The sequence below is a fragment of the Geotrypetes seraphini genome, chromosome 2, assembly GCF_902459505.1.
Source record: "Geotrypetes seraphini chromosome 2, aGeoSer1.1, whole genome shotgun sequence".
Taxonomy (NCBI): domain Eukaryota; kingdom Metazoa; phylum Chordata; class Amphibia; order Gymnophiona; family Dermophiidae; genus Geotrypetes; species Geotrypetes seraphini.
In genome coordinates, this window is record NC_047085.1 from 242,168,935 (window position 1) to 242,182,492 (window position 13,558).

At 42.6% G+C, this 13,558-nt stretch overlaps 1 protein-coding gene across 5 annotated transcripts in view; it reads right to left on the reverse strand.

The window, feature by feature from the left end:
* CDH18 (cadherin 18) overlaps nt 1-13,558 on the reverse strand; it is a 1,088,060-nt gene that overhangs the window by 717,310 nt on the left and 357,192 nt on the right. The window lies entirely within an intron of this gene.

Sequence of the window (13,558 nt, forward strand, 5' to 3'; positions counted from 1 at the left end):
TCCTGCTGGTCTGCGCAGGGCCGGCAAGATCGACACGGTTAAATTTCCTGCCCCGGTGGTGTTGGCGGAAATCTGCTGTTCCACCCAGCCTCGGGCAATCAAGTCAGGCTACCGACGTTGGGGCATTCCCTCTGTGAGTCTCACCTATGCGGAAACAGGAAGTTGAAACAAAATAGGCGGGACTCAGAGAGGGAACGTCCCAACATCAGCAGCCTGTCTTGATCGCTGCCCCTGCCGAGTCGCCAAAGAGGGCCGCGGGGAGGTGCAGGTGGTAAGGAGAGAGCTGCATGTGCATGTAGATGGTCAGTGTGCACGTGCGGGATGTGTGCATTTCTAACCATCTTTCCCTAGGCTTTGGCTGCACGTCCTTTTGTCCGTGCTCTTAACTCGGTTTCCAATACCTTCTTATCCATTTGCTACTTTACTCTCATTCACTTCCTGCCCTACATCCATCTTTCGCATTAACTTTTAAAATTCAATTTTATTCCATTATTCTGCTTCCTTCTCAATCTGTCTACCTTTCCATGTCTTCCCCTCCTCACCATCTCCTTCCTCTCTCTGGTCTCCTTTCCACTCCATCTCCTCCTACTCTCTGCCCTTCCTTTTTTCTCCCCATCTTTCTTCCCTCAGAGGTCTGGCATCTTCTTCCCTTTTTCCTGCCCCCCCCCCCATTGGAATTTGGCACTTTTTTGTTCCAGTGCTGCAATCCTGGGATCTCCGGGTAGCGGGCAGAGTGAGTTAAGTAAACACGCTGCCCTCAGTGGCCCTGGAAGCTTTTCCTTTGCTTCAGCCTCCTACTGCGGGGGCAGGAAGCTGTAGCAGAGGGAAAACTTCCAGGGCCACCAAAGGCAGTGTGTTTCCTTCATTCATGATGCCCACAGCCTGAAGAATGCAGGACTGCAGCGCTGTTAAAAAAAAAAAAAAAGTTCTGGATCTCAACCAAGGGGATGATGTTCTGCACAGGCTCCATGGGCCACCAGAGAGTCATCAGTGTTCCATGGGCCTTGCAGTGAAGACCACTGCCTTATGAGGTCCTTTTACTAAGATGTGCTAATTGATTTAACACACATTCATTAATTAATATGCATTAAGTGCCAGGAAGGCATTTACCCCCTCTTTTACTAAGGCGTGCTAGCCGATTTAGTGTGTGATAAATATTAGCGCACGCTAAACGCTAGTGCGTCCATAGAGTATAATGAACTCGTCAGCGTTTAGTGTGCACTAAATCAGCTAGCGTGCCTTAGTAAAAGGACCCCTTAGTGCGATCTTTTTTAAAAATAAATCTTTATTAATTTTTTCATTCAAAAACAATGCATTAAAATATACATAGATGTATAATTAACTTCAAAATGCATTTACGTCAATCATAGAAATACTTCAAAAACATTTCCCCTTCCCTCCCACCCCAATACAAGAACCAAAACAAGGGCTCCTTTTACTAAGATCAGCGTGCACTGCCCCCCGCGCTACGCGTAAAAACTAACGCCAGCTCAATGGTGGCGTTAATGGCTAGCACACATGGCAATGCAGTGTGCGCTAAAACCGCTAGTGCAGCTTAGTAAAAAGAGCCCAAAGTGCGGTCTATTTGTTAGCACACCTTGGTAAAAGGAAGTCTTAGAGTAAAATTGTGCTTGCAAGTTATAGAATTAGGGGTATGTAAGTTATGTGCAGGGCAGGATTAACCAATAGTCCAAGTAAGCATGTGCCTAGGGCCCAAAATGGTCAGAGGGGCCCGATGAAGGAGGGCATCAACATTGTTTTTTCCAAAGGGTGATGGACCCCTCCAGCATCGATTGGTAATGTGGGTCCCCCCGATCGGCAACATGGGCCCCACCCCGATTGGCAACATGCCCCCCCCCACCACCAGCGACGGAAAGTAAGACAAGCAAGCAACGTGGGTAAGAAAAGCATCAGGAACTGTAATTGTGCAAGCAGTGCTGCTTGCCCATAGCTTCCCTCTGACGCAGCTTCCTGTTTCTGCCTGGGCGCATGGTGGGGCGGGGCAGGGGGCCCAGTGTACTTGTGTGCTTAGGGGCCCTCGATGAATTAATCCTGCCCTGGTTATGTGCACAATTGCAGAATAGCTCTCAGTCATCCTGATGGCACCTATATGCATAAGTCCTAGTATTCTGCACATTTAAACATGCAAATGGAATGTAAATTTAGGTGCCTCGATTATCAAATTGCCCTTAATTGGCAATGCATATTAATTCTTAGACTAATGACATTAAAATGATTTAGCACACACTAACATATTCATAGCCCTGTATTTTTGAGACATATCCCCCTGATATTCAGCCAGTGGTGATCAGTGTTTTTTTAAATGCTGATTTTTGTCAGCTATGTTATCTCCTAATATTCAGTGCTGCTGGGCCATATCTTAATTAGAGTCCTTAAATAAATGGCTATACAAAAACTGGAATTGATATGTTAACTATACCAAAAGAGAAAAATTTTTCCAGTGTAATAGTACTAATATACTCCACATTCATAAGGAGAAATGAGATACGCGATCCTCAGAGGGTCAGATTGCCCATAGATTCAAATGGGTGAAAACCCATAGAATCCGATCTTCATGGGATCCAAATGTATCTTATTTAATATATTTTTTCTTTTTTCTTTTTCTTTTATCCAATAATGAATCATAAATGAATAATCTTTACTTGGCTTATATTTAACTTTAAACAGGGAGCGCCTCCACCTATATCTTAGCACTATATCTTAGCACCAGTATTGAAGATTGGGAGATAATTCTGGGCAGCCTGCCTGCCTGGAGCTTAGGCAGGCCTAGCCAACATTTAGCCAGAGCTGCATAAGAGATATGCAGGCCCCAGCTGAATACAGGGCCAGGACCCACATAATATATTTTATTTATTTTAAAAAAGCTTGCTTTTCCCACTCCCTCAATAATGACCTATTTTTCTCAACCTCCCTCCCTCCACCAGCAGCAAAGCCCCCCCCCCCCCGGTGGTCCAATCGAGGGGGTTTTGGGGGCAGGATCACAGCCCCCTCATTCCTGCTCCTTGACAGTACTATCCCACAATGGCTGCTGTGATCTTTCATGGCAGCTTATGGTACTACGAAGGATTTTTTTTGTTTAAAAAGAAAAATGCTTATGCGAGTCTCATTCTAATATTTAGCATGGGCCCACATAAGATAAGCGGCTGAATGTAGGACAGCTTTCCTAAATTCAGCCACTTATCCTATGCACGCCCTGGCTGTATATCACCGGAGCCCACATGAGCCCACATCAGAGTTGAAATATGCAGGAATTAAGTATTATTTATTTAAATTCACAAAGAATCTAAACTACATTTGTAGCCACATAATTGTCTTTAAAATGTCATTTATGTACGGTAATTAATTTAATGTTATTTAACAAAATCTAGGAAAGAGGTCATATCTTATTTGATTCTGTTTATAGGAAAAAGGGTGATAAATTGTCAGTGCTTTGCCATTCACGTATATGTCATATCACATAGTAAGAATTTTAAAGAAGCATTAGCATATTGTGCAGAGCTTGTCGCCTTTCAGTGTTAAAGGTCTTATGGTAGCCTATAAGAGAGGCAGGAATCTTAGAGACATGCTCGTGCAATCTGCACTACCACTTGCAAGGTCCATTATCAGGAGCCTCCTAGAGGGACATTACCTATGTGGCATGTAAAATGAATATCAGCACAAGGATTTTTATTCATTCTAAATCTGGAGAAACTCAGGCCCTTTTCTAATTTATTTTATTTTGGGATCCTTTTATTAAGGTGTGCTAACCGATTTAGCACATGCTAAAGATTACTGCGTGCTAAATGCTAAGACATCCATTATATTCCTATGGGTATCTTAGCATTTAGCGCACTAATCTTTAGCACACAATAAATCGGTTAGCACACCTTAATAAAAGGTAGAGTTTCCAGATTTTCCAAAACCTTTCCTTGACTGACACCCCCCCCCCAATTTAGGGCCCCCACTCCTCCAACTCCCCCTTGTGGCTACCTTCAGTTCCATGTTGGTTTTTTTGGGGTGGAGACCCAGTGAGGTTAAAGGGAGGAGGTCAGTAGTGATGCTCCATTGGTCTGGCCACTCCAGCATCACTGACAAAATGGCACCCCTAGCGGCAATCTTGTGAAACTACCGCTAGGGGTCATTTCCATTTAGACTTGGAAAATATACTGTTTATCCCACAAACTACCTGTAAAAACTCAGTCTACTTCTTGAGTTCTGAGAGGGTGCTGGGCTTAATGAACCTTAGTCTGACTCAGAACTACTTATGTTCTTCATCTTCAATAGATAACATTTCTTATACATTTGCTGGCCAGTTGACTACACTGTTTATTTGAGAGCCTACAGTGATTGCCAAGTAAGTGGCTAAGCATGCTGTTTGGCTGCACCTGCTAAGCTAATATTTAGCATCCTAGAACACTGCATTTGTAGTAATCGTTGGTTAGAATGCACAACTGTGAAGTCCATAAGCTTGATTTTAACTTCTTCTACTCGCTGGGTAATCAATAGGAAGCCACTTAAGCTCCACATACTGAAAAATAGATTTTATGTTCTTTGAGGAAGAGATTTCATAACACAAACTTGTCTTTCAGTTTTATAAATATTAATAACCTATATGAACTGGGACTGTTCTATATAAATAAATGGAGATTCCTATGAGTGCTAATAGAGTATCCAGAAAAAATGTGGAATTTTTAAAACTACTGTTTCTACATTATTATTTATTTTAGGCATATATGTACTGCCTATCATAAGTTATCTAAGTGGTTTACAATCAGGTACTAAAGTATTCTCCCTATCTGTCCTGGTGGGCTCACAATCTATCTAATATACCTGGAGCAATGTAGGATTGAGTAATTTGCTCAGGGTCACATGGACAAGCATGGGATTTGAACCCACAACCTCAGGGTGCTGAGGCTGTTGCTTTAACCACTATGCCACTCCTTGCTCTATTGCATTATTAGTAGAACTGCTTTTTAATATCAGCCCAATATATTTTATATGCACCAATGTTTCCTATAAGCTGTGTGGGAGTCCTCCAGTTGCATTATTGTCAATGTGTGTGGGGGGGGGGAGGGGGTGATGCTGCAATATTGTGTCTTAAGTCAATAGAGAATGGAAGGTGCTCATGAGTTTTGTGGAACTCGCCTGTTCTTAGTTATTGAAAATAAGTTATTGAAACAGCACCACTACTGGCAGAAATACAATTAAAGGACTTCTACACAGCTCAAAGGAAGCATCGCTATGTACTCAGCCTCACCCCACCCTTTGACACAAGGGGGGTTCATAGACAGTAACGCGGAAGACAAAGGCGCGCGCCGACAACTGAGCGCAAGACGGAGGTGCGCGCCGAAGAAAAAGACTATTTTTAGGGGCTGCGACTGGGGTTTTTGTTGGGGAGCCCCCCCACTTTACTTAATACATATTGCGGCAGCGTTGTGGGGGGGGGCTTGGGGGGTTGTAACCCCCCACATTTTAGTGAAAACGTAACTTTTTCCCTAAAAACAGGGAAAAAGTTAAGTTTTCAGTAAAATGTGGGGGGTGACAACCCCCCAAACCCCCCACAACGCGGCACAATCTGTATTAAGTAAAGTGGGGGGTTCCCCCCCACACCCCCCGTCGTAGCCTCTAAAAACAGTCTTTTTCTTCGGCGCGTGCCTCTGCGCTGCGCTCAGTTGTCTGCTCGCGCCTTTGTCCCGGAGCGCTTTTGACCTGACACCCACAAGGGGAGAGCAAAGAAAAAGGGATTTGTGCAGGTCTATTGCTGCAAACCATGTGCCTGTCTCATAACAGCAAGGCTGTAGTCCTCTCGAGCAGATAGCTGGGCAAACAGACAGCCTGAAACTTTCAAGCAGTATGACCAGCCCAGCATGCAGTACAATGATTGCAGTACAATGGTCTCCAGTCTGCCATCTTGGTGAAGTCAAACTGGCCTAGGTGGTAGATAGGTCTTGTTTCCACTTATGAACTTGGTCAATCCCATTATGGTGGTCAAGACCCACCTACCTTCATTAGGGGTGACTCAGGATTCCCCCCTCCCCCCAAGTTACAATGAAGAACACAATACTGGAAAGAATGTATACAGGACTAAATATCACAGCCAAGCAATACACTGCATAAGTACTGTCCATTTCAATACAATTAGAATCCCTTATCCTTGAAATATTCACATATTCCTCTATGTCTTCATGGCATAAATTTACAACCTGATCATAGTAAGCCAGTAATTTGGTTAAGGGAGGATGGGTGGGTATCTTAAAATAGCAGCAGCAAATAATGGAGGAAGGGCCTAGAATCCTTCCTATCCTCTCACTCTTCTAAAGCAAGTGTTCTGAACTTAGTGCTCAGGACACATCCAGCCAATCAGGCTTTCAGGATGTCCACAATGAATATATGCATGAGATAATTTTTTTGAGACAATGAACAGACAAATTGATAGTGGAGAACCAGTGGATATCGTATACTTGGACTTTCAGAAAGCGTTTAACAAGGTTCCACATGTAAGACTTCTCAGGAAATTACAAGGCCATGAAATAGAGGGAGATAAATGGGAAGTTCTCAGAATGGGAAAAAGTGACTAGCGGTATACCCCAGGGCTTGGTACTTGGATCCATCGTATTTAATATTTTCATAAATGACCTGGAAGAAGGAACATCCAGTGAAATCATCAAGTTTGCAGACAACACAAAGCTATGCCGGGCAATCAGATCGCAGAAGGACAGCGAGGAACTCCAGAGCGACTTGAATCAATTGGAGAAGTGGGCAGATAAATGGCAGATGAATTTTAATGTGGAAAAATGCAAAGTGATGCATTTAGGCAGAAAAAATAAAGATCACAAGTATAGTATGTCAGGTGTAACTCTGGGAAAGACCGAAAGGAAAAGGACCTGGGTGTACTGATAGATAGGACCCTAAAACCGTCGGCACAATGTGCGGCGGCGATGAAAAAAGCAAATGGAATGCTAGGCATGATAAAAAAGGGAATTACGAGTAGATCAGAGAAAGTTATAATACCGCTCTACAGAGCCATGGTCAGACCGCACCTGGAATACTGTGTCCAGCATTGGTCTCCATACCTAAAGAAGGATATAAAACTACTAGAGAGGGTGCAGAGACGAGCAACGAAGCTAGTGAAAGGTATGGAGAACCTGGACTATGAGGAATGACTTAGGAGACTGGGATTGTTCTCCCTTGAGAAGAGGAGACTGCGAGGGGACCTGATCGAGACTTTCAAAATACTGAAAGGATTCGACAAAATGGAGCAGGGAAAGCAATTATTTTCAATGTCCAATGTGACACGGACAAGAGGACATAGACTGAAGCTGAGGGGGGACAGGTCCAGGACGAATATAAGGAAGTTCTGTTTCACGCAGCGAGTGGTGGACACCTGGAATGCTCTCCCAGAGGAAGTAATTGCTGAATCCACCGTTCTAGAATTTATGGGTAAACTAGATGTACATCTCCTTAAGAGTGGCATAGAGTGATACGGTAAGAGTAAATTAGATGCACATCTCCCTAGAGAAGCATACAGTGATTTGGGGACTAAAACTATGCCAGGGTACACCTGGCGGGGCCTCCGCGTGTGCAGATCACCGGACTTGATAGACCGAGGGTCTGATCCAGAGATGGCAATTCTTATGTTCTTATGTTCTATAATTGTGTCCGAACTACCTCCATGATATGCAGATCTGTCTCACACATATTCATTGAAGGCATTCAGATAATCTGACTGGCTACATGTGTGAAAGACTGGGTTGAGAGCCACTGTGTATCTGCATTTTCCTGTTGTCAATTAGGGTTGCCCTTCCAGGCAAGAGGTCCATCCAGAGAAAGTACAAATATAGAGGTAGCCAGGGAAGGAGGGATGCAAATGGAGTTTGGCAGCCTACAGATTGTAGAAGCAACTTCCCTAATGCATGGCAGCCCACAAGGCTGTGCACTGTTAGAAATGTGCAATGTGCCTTAGATCTGGAGCCTACATCAACCTAGGCCTGATGAATGTGTGTACGTCCAAATTAGACTGAAAGCTCTACTGAGCAGTAGGGTTACCATATGTCCAGGAAAACCCAGACATGTCCTCTTTTTAGAGGACTGTCTAGGTGCCCGGGGGGATTTACAAAACCTGGCAGTTTGTCCAGATTTTGGAAATTCTGAGCTCGGAAGCCGTGTCTGGAAGCCTTTGCACATGCACAGCCATCACCATGACAACATCATATGCATGTGTGACATCATTGAATCGATTTCCATGCATGTGTTAAGGCTTCCAAATGCGGCCTTCAAGCTCAGGGAAGTTTGTGTGGGGGCTGGGCTGGGGGAGGAAAGGGACGTAGTCAGAGGTGGGACTGGGGGTGGAACAGGGTGAGGCCAGGTGTCCTCTTTTCTCAAACAAGAAATATGGCAACCCTACTACAAATCTGTGCATATTCCAATTTGCGCACACAATCTAAATAGTTAACGAGCAAATCAGTGCCAATAATTGCTAAGTAACAAGCATTGGCATTAATTAGAATTAACATTGGCACTCCCAATTCTATTTGCATTTCATTACTCCAAACACTCCCAAAATTAAATTCAAATACTATAATAGTGGCAAAATATTAGTTGCAGCTTTATTACAACAAAATATATAACTTAACAGTAACATTAACAAATCACCATGCAATACAAATTGCTTCCTTCCACAACTAGGCAGTACCATACTAGCTGTCTATTAGCACAATCTAAGTCTATCCACACAAAATATACGACCAGCAGCACCGCAATGCCATATTCTGTCTCATTCAAAACTTACAAAAACCCAAAGTATCGTACATGAGCTCCAACTTAACACAGTGAACCCCAATATCTTAGTAAATAAATTAACTGACTCTCTTGCCCTCCAACCCTTTCTTTTCCTCCCACTGCGACTGCTCAAATCCATATCACCCTGCCCCCTCCCGCTAAGATGGGTGGTCTGGGCGGGACAGCGTTTTACCTGTAGCCTCCCGCCACTCTCACCAACCCCAAACATCCTTTCCTATCTAATCCCAAGCATTTTCTTCCTCCTAACTGCTCCCATTATCACCAACTCTCTAATCCCCATACTTCCTTTACCTCTCCACGGCCAACCTTCTAATCCCCATTTCTTTCCTGGTTCCTACTGCTCGCTTAACTCTTTCCACTCCACACTACTCTCAACCTTTGATTCAAATCCACTACAATGCTCTAATTCCTTTCCTAACTTCCCTTTTCCTTCCTATCCTATTTCCCTAAAATACCCTTCTCAACCACACACTCTCTTTTTCCCAGGCTCATAGAATACTCCCCCAAACGTTATCAGACTCCTGTTTAAAGCAGAGGTGCATACAACTTTCTAAGCATATTCTATAGTTTCAAGTTTATTAAAATAATTTTTTAGACCGCTTAATCAAATATCTAAGCGGTTTACAATGTAGTGTTACATAAAGACATATATCGTTATAAAAACAGGGGATACTGGAAGACAATCCGAGTATTAAAAGCACAAGACGTATGGATTTACTGCAAATAATAGGAGAGTGGGGAAGAACTACAATTTTTATAGAAAAGGTGCAACATGAAAGGAAAATACGATAGGTTAGGGTAAAAATTAACACTTTACTTTATATTTTAAAGTGGTGCTGGTTTTAAGAAAGGTTTGGACAAGTTCCTGGAGGAAAAGTCCATAGTCTGTTACTGAGAAAGACACAGGGGAAGCCACTGCTTGCCCTGTATCAGTAGCACAGAATATTGCTACACCTTGGGTTTTGGCCAGGTACTAGTGACCTGGATTGGCCATCATAAGAACGGGCTACTGGGCTTGATGGGCCATTGGGCTTACCCATGAAGACCATTCTTATGTTCTTAATTCTACTGCAAGGATCTCATGGCCAAGGGAGGGGCATATGTTTTTTGTGGACATTTCTAAAAGTCAGGTACTCTTTTATAGAATATAGGTAATCAATGTACAATTTAGGTGCAGGCATTTATGCCAGGTGGAAATGGCTATGCCTACATTTTAGCTGCATGGATGAGTGATTCTATTAACCATGGTTAAGCGCAGATTTTTTGGGCATTTATTTTTTAGAAGACATAAATAGAATGTCCCCCTAAGGCAGGGGTGTCCAGTGTCGGTCCTCGAGGGCCGCAATCCAGTCGGGTTTTCAGGATTTCCCCAATGAATATGCATGAGATCTATTAGCATACAATGAAAGCAGTGCATGCAAATAGACCTCATGTATATTCATTGGGGAAATCCTGAAAATCCGACTGGACTGCGGCCCTCGAGGACCGACATTGGACACCCCTGCCCTAAGGGCCTTATCTAGTCTAATACATGGGGTGTGGGAGATAATTTGAGAGATGGGATGGTAGAAAGAGGAGGGGCGGGGGGTTAACAGTTTAGGGTTGGACTTAAGAGGTGAGATAGTTTAGTGTCAATGTGAAAAGATGAAGGAATGAGAAAGACGGAGGAAAGGCAAGAAGGCAAGGAGTGGTGAGATGGAATGAAGTGGAGAAAAGTGGAGAGAGGAATGGATACCCATTTTGTTTCAAATGCTTTGCTGATTTTAGCTGGTTAATTAATGCTAAAGGTGATATTGAGGATTTATGTATATTTTTATGGTCTATAAATTTTAAAAATAAATAAATACAAGATTTCTAATGCCATTTATTTCAAGGTAATTTACATCAGAAAAAAAGCCATAGTAATTCTATGGGAAGATACAAATCTTTGGATATAAATACTAACTTTACAATCCATCATATAAAAATGTTTTACGTATTTTATGAAATCTCCAATAGCTCATTTCTGTCCTTATTTGCCTAGGTAAATCATTCCAACAACAATAGCAGCATATGTAAAAGAGGAGTTAAATTGACATTTAAAATATACAGTATATCTCTAAAAGGGGGAACAGCAATTAAAATGTACTACTCAATCTATTAGATGAATAATGCAAACATGACAAGAACAAAGTGAGATGATCGGAAGCCTCTGTCTGTATAATATGATGAATCAGACAAACAGTTTTAAATTCTACAGAGCTCATAATCAAAAGTTTAAAATGCCCAAAAAACCAGTCTAAGTTGGTACTTGGACGCCCTAATATCAGGGACAGCCAAGTGCCGATAATCAAAACCAATTTTCTGGACATGCAGCAGCACTTCTATGCTATTGTACATCCAGGGAGCAAAGGGGTGTGTTTGGATGTGTATCATGGACGGGAATCAGGCAGGCTTTAATCTGGACGTACCCCAGCCATAATCAAAATTTTCCTAGCGGAAACTTAGACGCCAGCAGTTAGACCAGTTTGAGTTGCGTCTAAGTTCCACAAAGGTAACTATACTGACAAGAAGACCACGGGAGGATTTAAGGCATGATCCCTCGCCCTTTACTCCCCCAGTGGTCACAACTCCCTCCCATCACCCAAACAGCAAAAAAACAAACCCACAAAAGCCCATAGGCTTACCATCAGCTGATCACAGCAGAAGGAATCCCCATCAGTTGAGCTGGTTTCGGGGGATTCTTAGTGGCTCAGCTGATGGAGATTCTCCTTGCCAGGATCAGCTGAGCCACGGAGCCCTACACCCCTCCCCATGACCTCCCCCACACCCCCTTCACATCACAACATCCCCTGACATCTCTGTCCCCATCCCCCAACATTCCTGGACCACCTCCCACATCCCCCAGAATCCCCCCCACATACCTTTGGAAGAGCAATGGCAGGAGGGAAGCTCACTCCCTCCTGCTTACAGGGCCCCCGTGCTGCAATTATGTATGCTGATGGGAGGGGCCAAAGGCCCTGAATGGCTCAAAATTGCCATTTTTAGCCAATCAGGGACTTTGTCCCCTCCTACTCAAAATGGCAAATTTGTTCTGCCATTTGCTTTTCCAAACATACAAGGGGGGTGGGTCTGGGGATGTGGGAGAGGGGCCCAGGAATGTTGGGGGGATGTAGGGGGAAGAGATGTCAGGGGACGTACAGAAATAACAGGGAAATATCTGGATGTAAGGCTCCATAGCTCAGCTGATTCTGGCATGGGGAATCCCTATCAACTGAGCCACCGGGAATTCCCTGAAACCAGCTCAGCTGATGGAGATTTTTTTCTGCTGCGATCAAACAAGGTAGTTGGTGGATGCATCTACAAAACTTGCTTTTGGACGTTTTTATTTTTGAAAATGGGCAAAAAAGGCAGACATCCTAAGCACCAAAACTTAAAAAAAAAAAAAAAAAAAAAAAAAAAAGATAGACATATGGCAGCTTTGAAAATGGATATTTTTCCTGCTCGGTTTGCCAACCTCAGACTTAAGCACATTTTTTGATTATGCCCCTCTATATTTTTCTCTATAAGCAGCTAATGAAGTTTCTTATAGAAGCACTATTGCATCTTAGGCCATATATCAATTTTGCTGCAATATTTTGAATCAGCTGCAATTTTTTTTCCCCATTTTTGATTTTAAGTTCAAATGCAAAGAATTATAATAGTCAAGTTGTATTGTATGTTATTGTATTTGATATACCACTTACATGAGTTATGATAATAACATTTGTACTACCAATGCAAAGTGAGGTTAAAAAAAATAAGATTTTACTAATCTCAACTGTCTCATTATATACGTACAAGGATTTATCCATTAATTTGCAATTTGATCCTCGTACGTCAAGGAGGGGTCTAATAAAACCCCTAGTACTTTGTTTTTGTTTTTTTTCAACCTTATGAGAAATTCCAGATTCCAATATGATCAATGTAGGAACCAAAAACAACTGATTATTAAACATAAAACTTTTGTCTTGTATGTAATTTCAGTTTGCGGAACAGAGCCCATCTTTCAAGTTTTCCAATATAATCCCTGATCTTAGGGCTTCTTTTATGAAACCGCGTTAGCGGTTTAACGTGCGCAATAGCGCATGCTAATTTGCCAGCTGCGCCAGCCACTACCGCTTCCTCTTGAGCAGGTTATAGTTTTTTGGCTAGCGCGGGGGTTAGCGTGCGCTAAAAAGCTGCGTGCCATAAAGCTGTTAACACGGCTTCGTAAAAGGAGCCCTTAGTTTGATCTTTGCAATATCCTTATTCACTGGAATTAACCAAAAAATATCAATAGCATAGGAGAGTAAAAAATCTTCACGAGACAGAACCAGTGTCTGCACTGAATTCATAAAAATATTAAACAGAATAGGAGAAATAGAAGACCCCTGTGGAATTCTAGAAAAAAGAGTTCCGACTTTTAGGCTCCTTTTAGTAAGGTGCGCTAGCGTTTTTAGTGCACGTACAAGATTAGTGAGCGCTAGCTGAAAAATTACCGCCTGCTTAAAAGGAGGCAGTAGCGGCTAACATGTGCGGCAATTTATCGCGTGCTATTCCTCGCGTTAAGGCCCTTACGCACCTTTGTAAAAGGAGCCCTTAGAGAAAACTCTATCCTTGATTACAGAATAGCTCCAATTGGTAAGAAATCCTTTGAACCATTTAATAACTGATCCATACAAACCCAAATCACTTAATCTACTTATTAATAGAGAATGATCTACTAAATGAAATGCTTTACTAATATCAAATTATAATA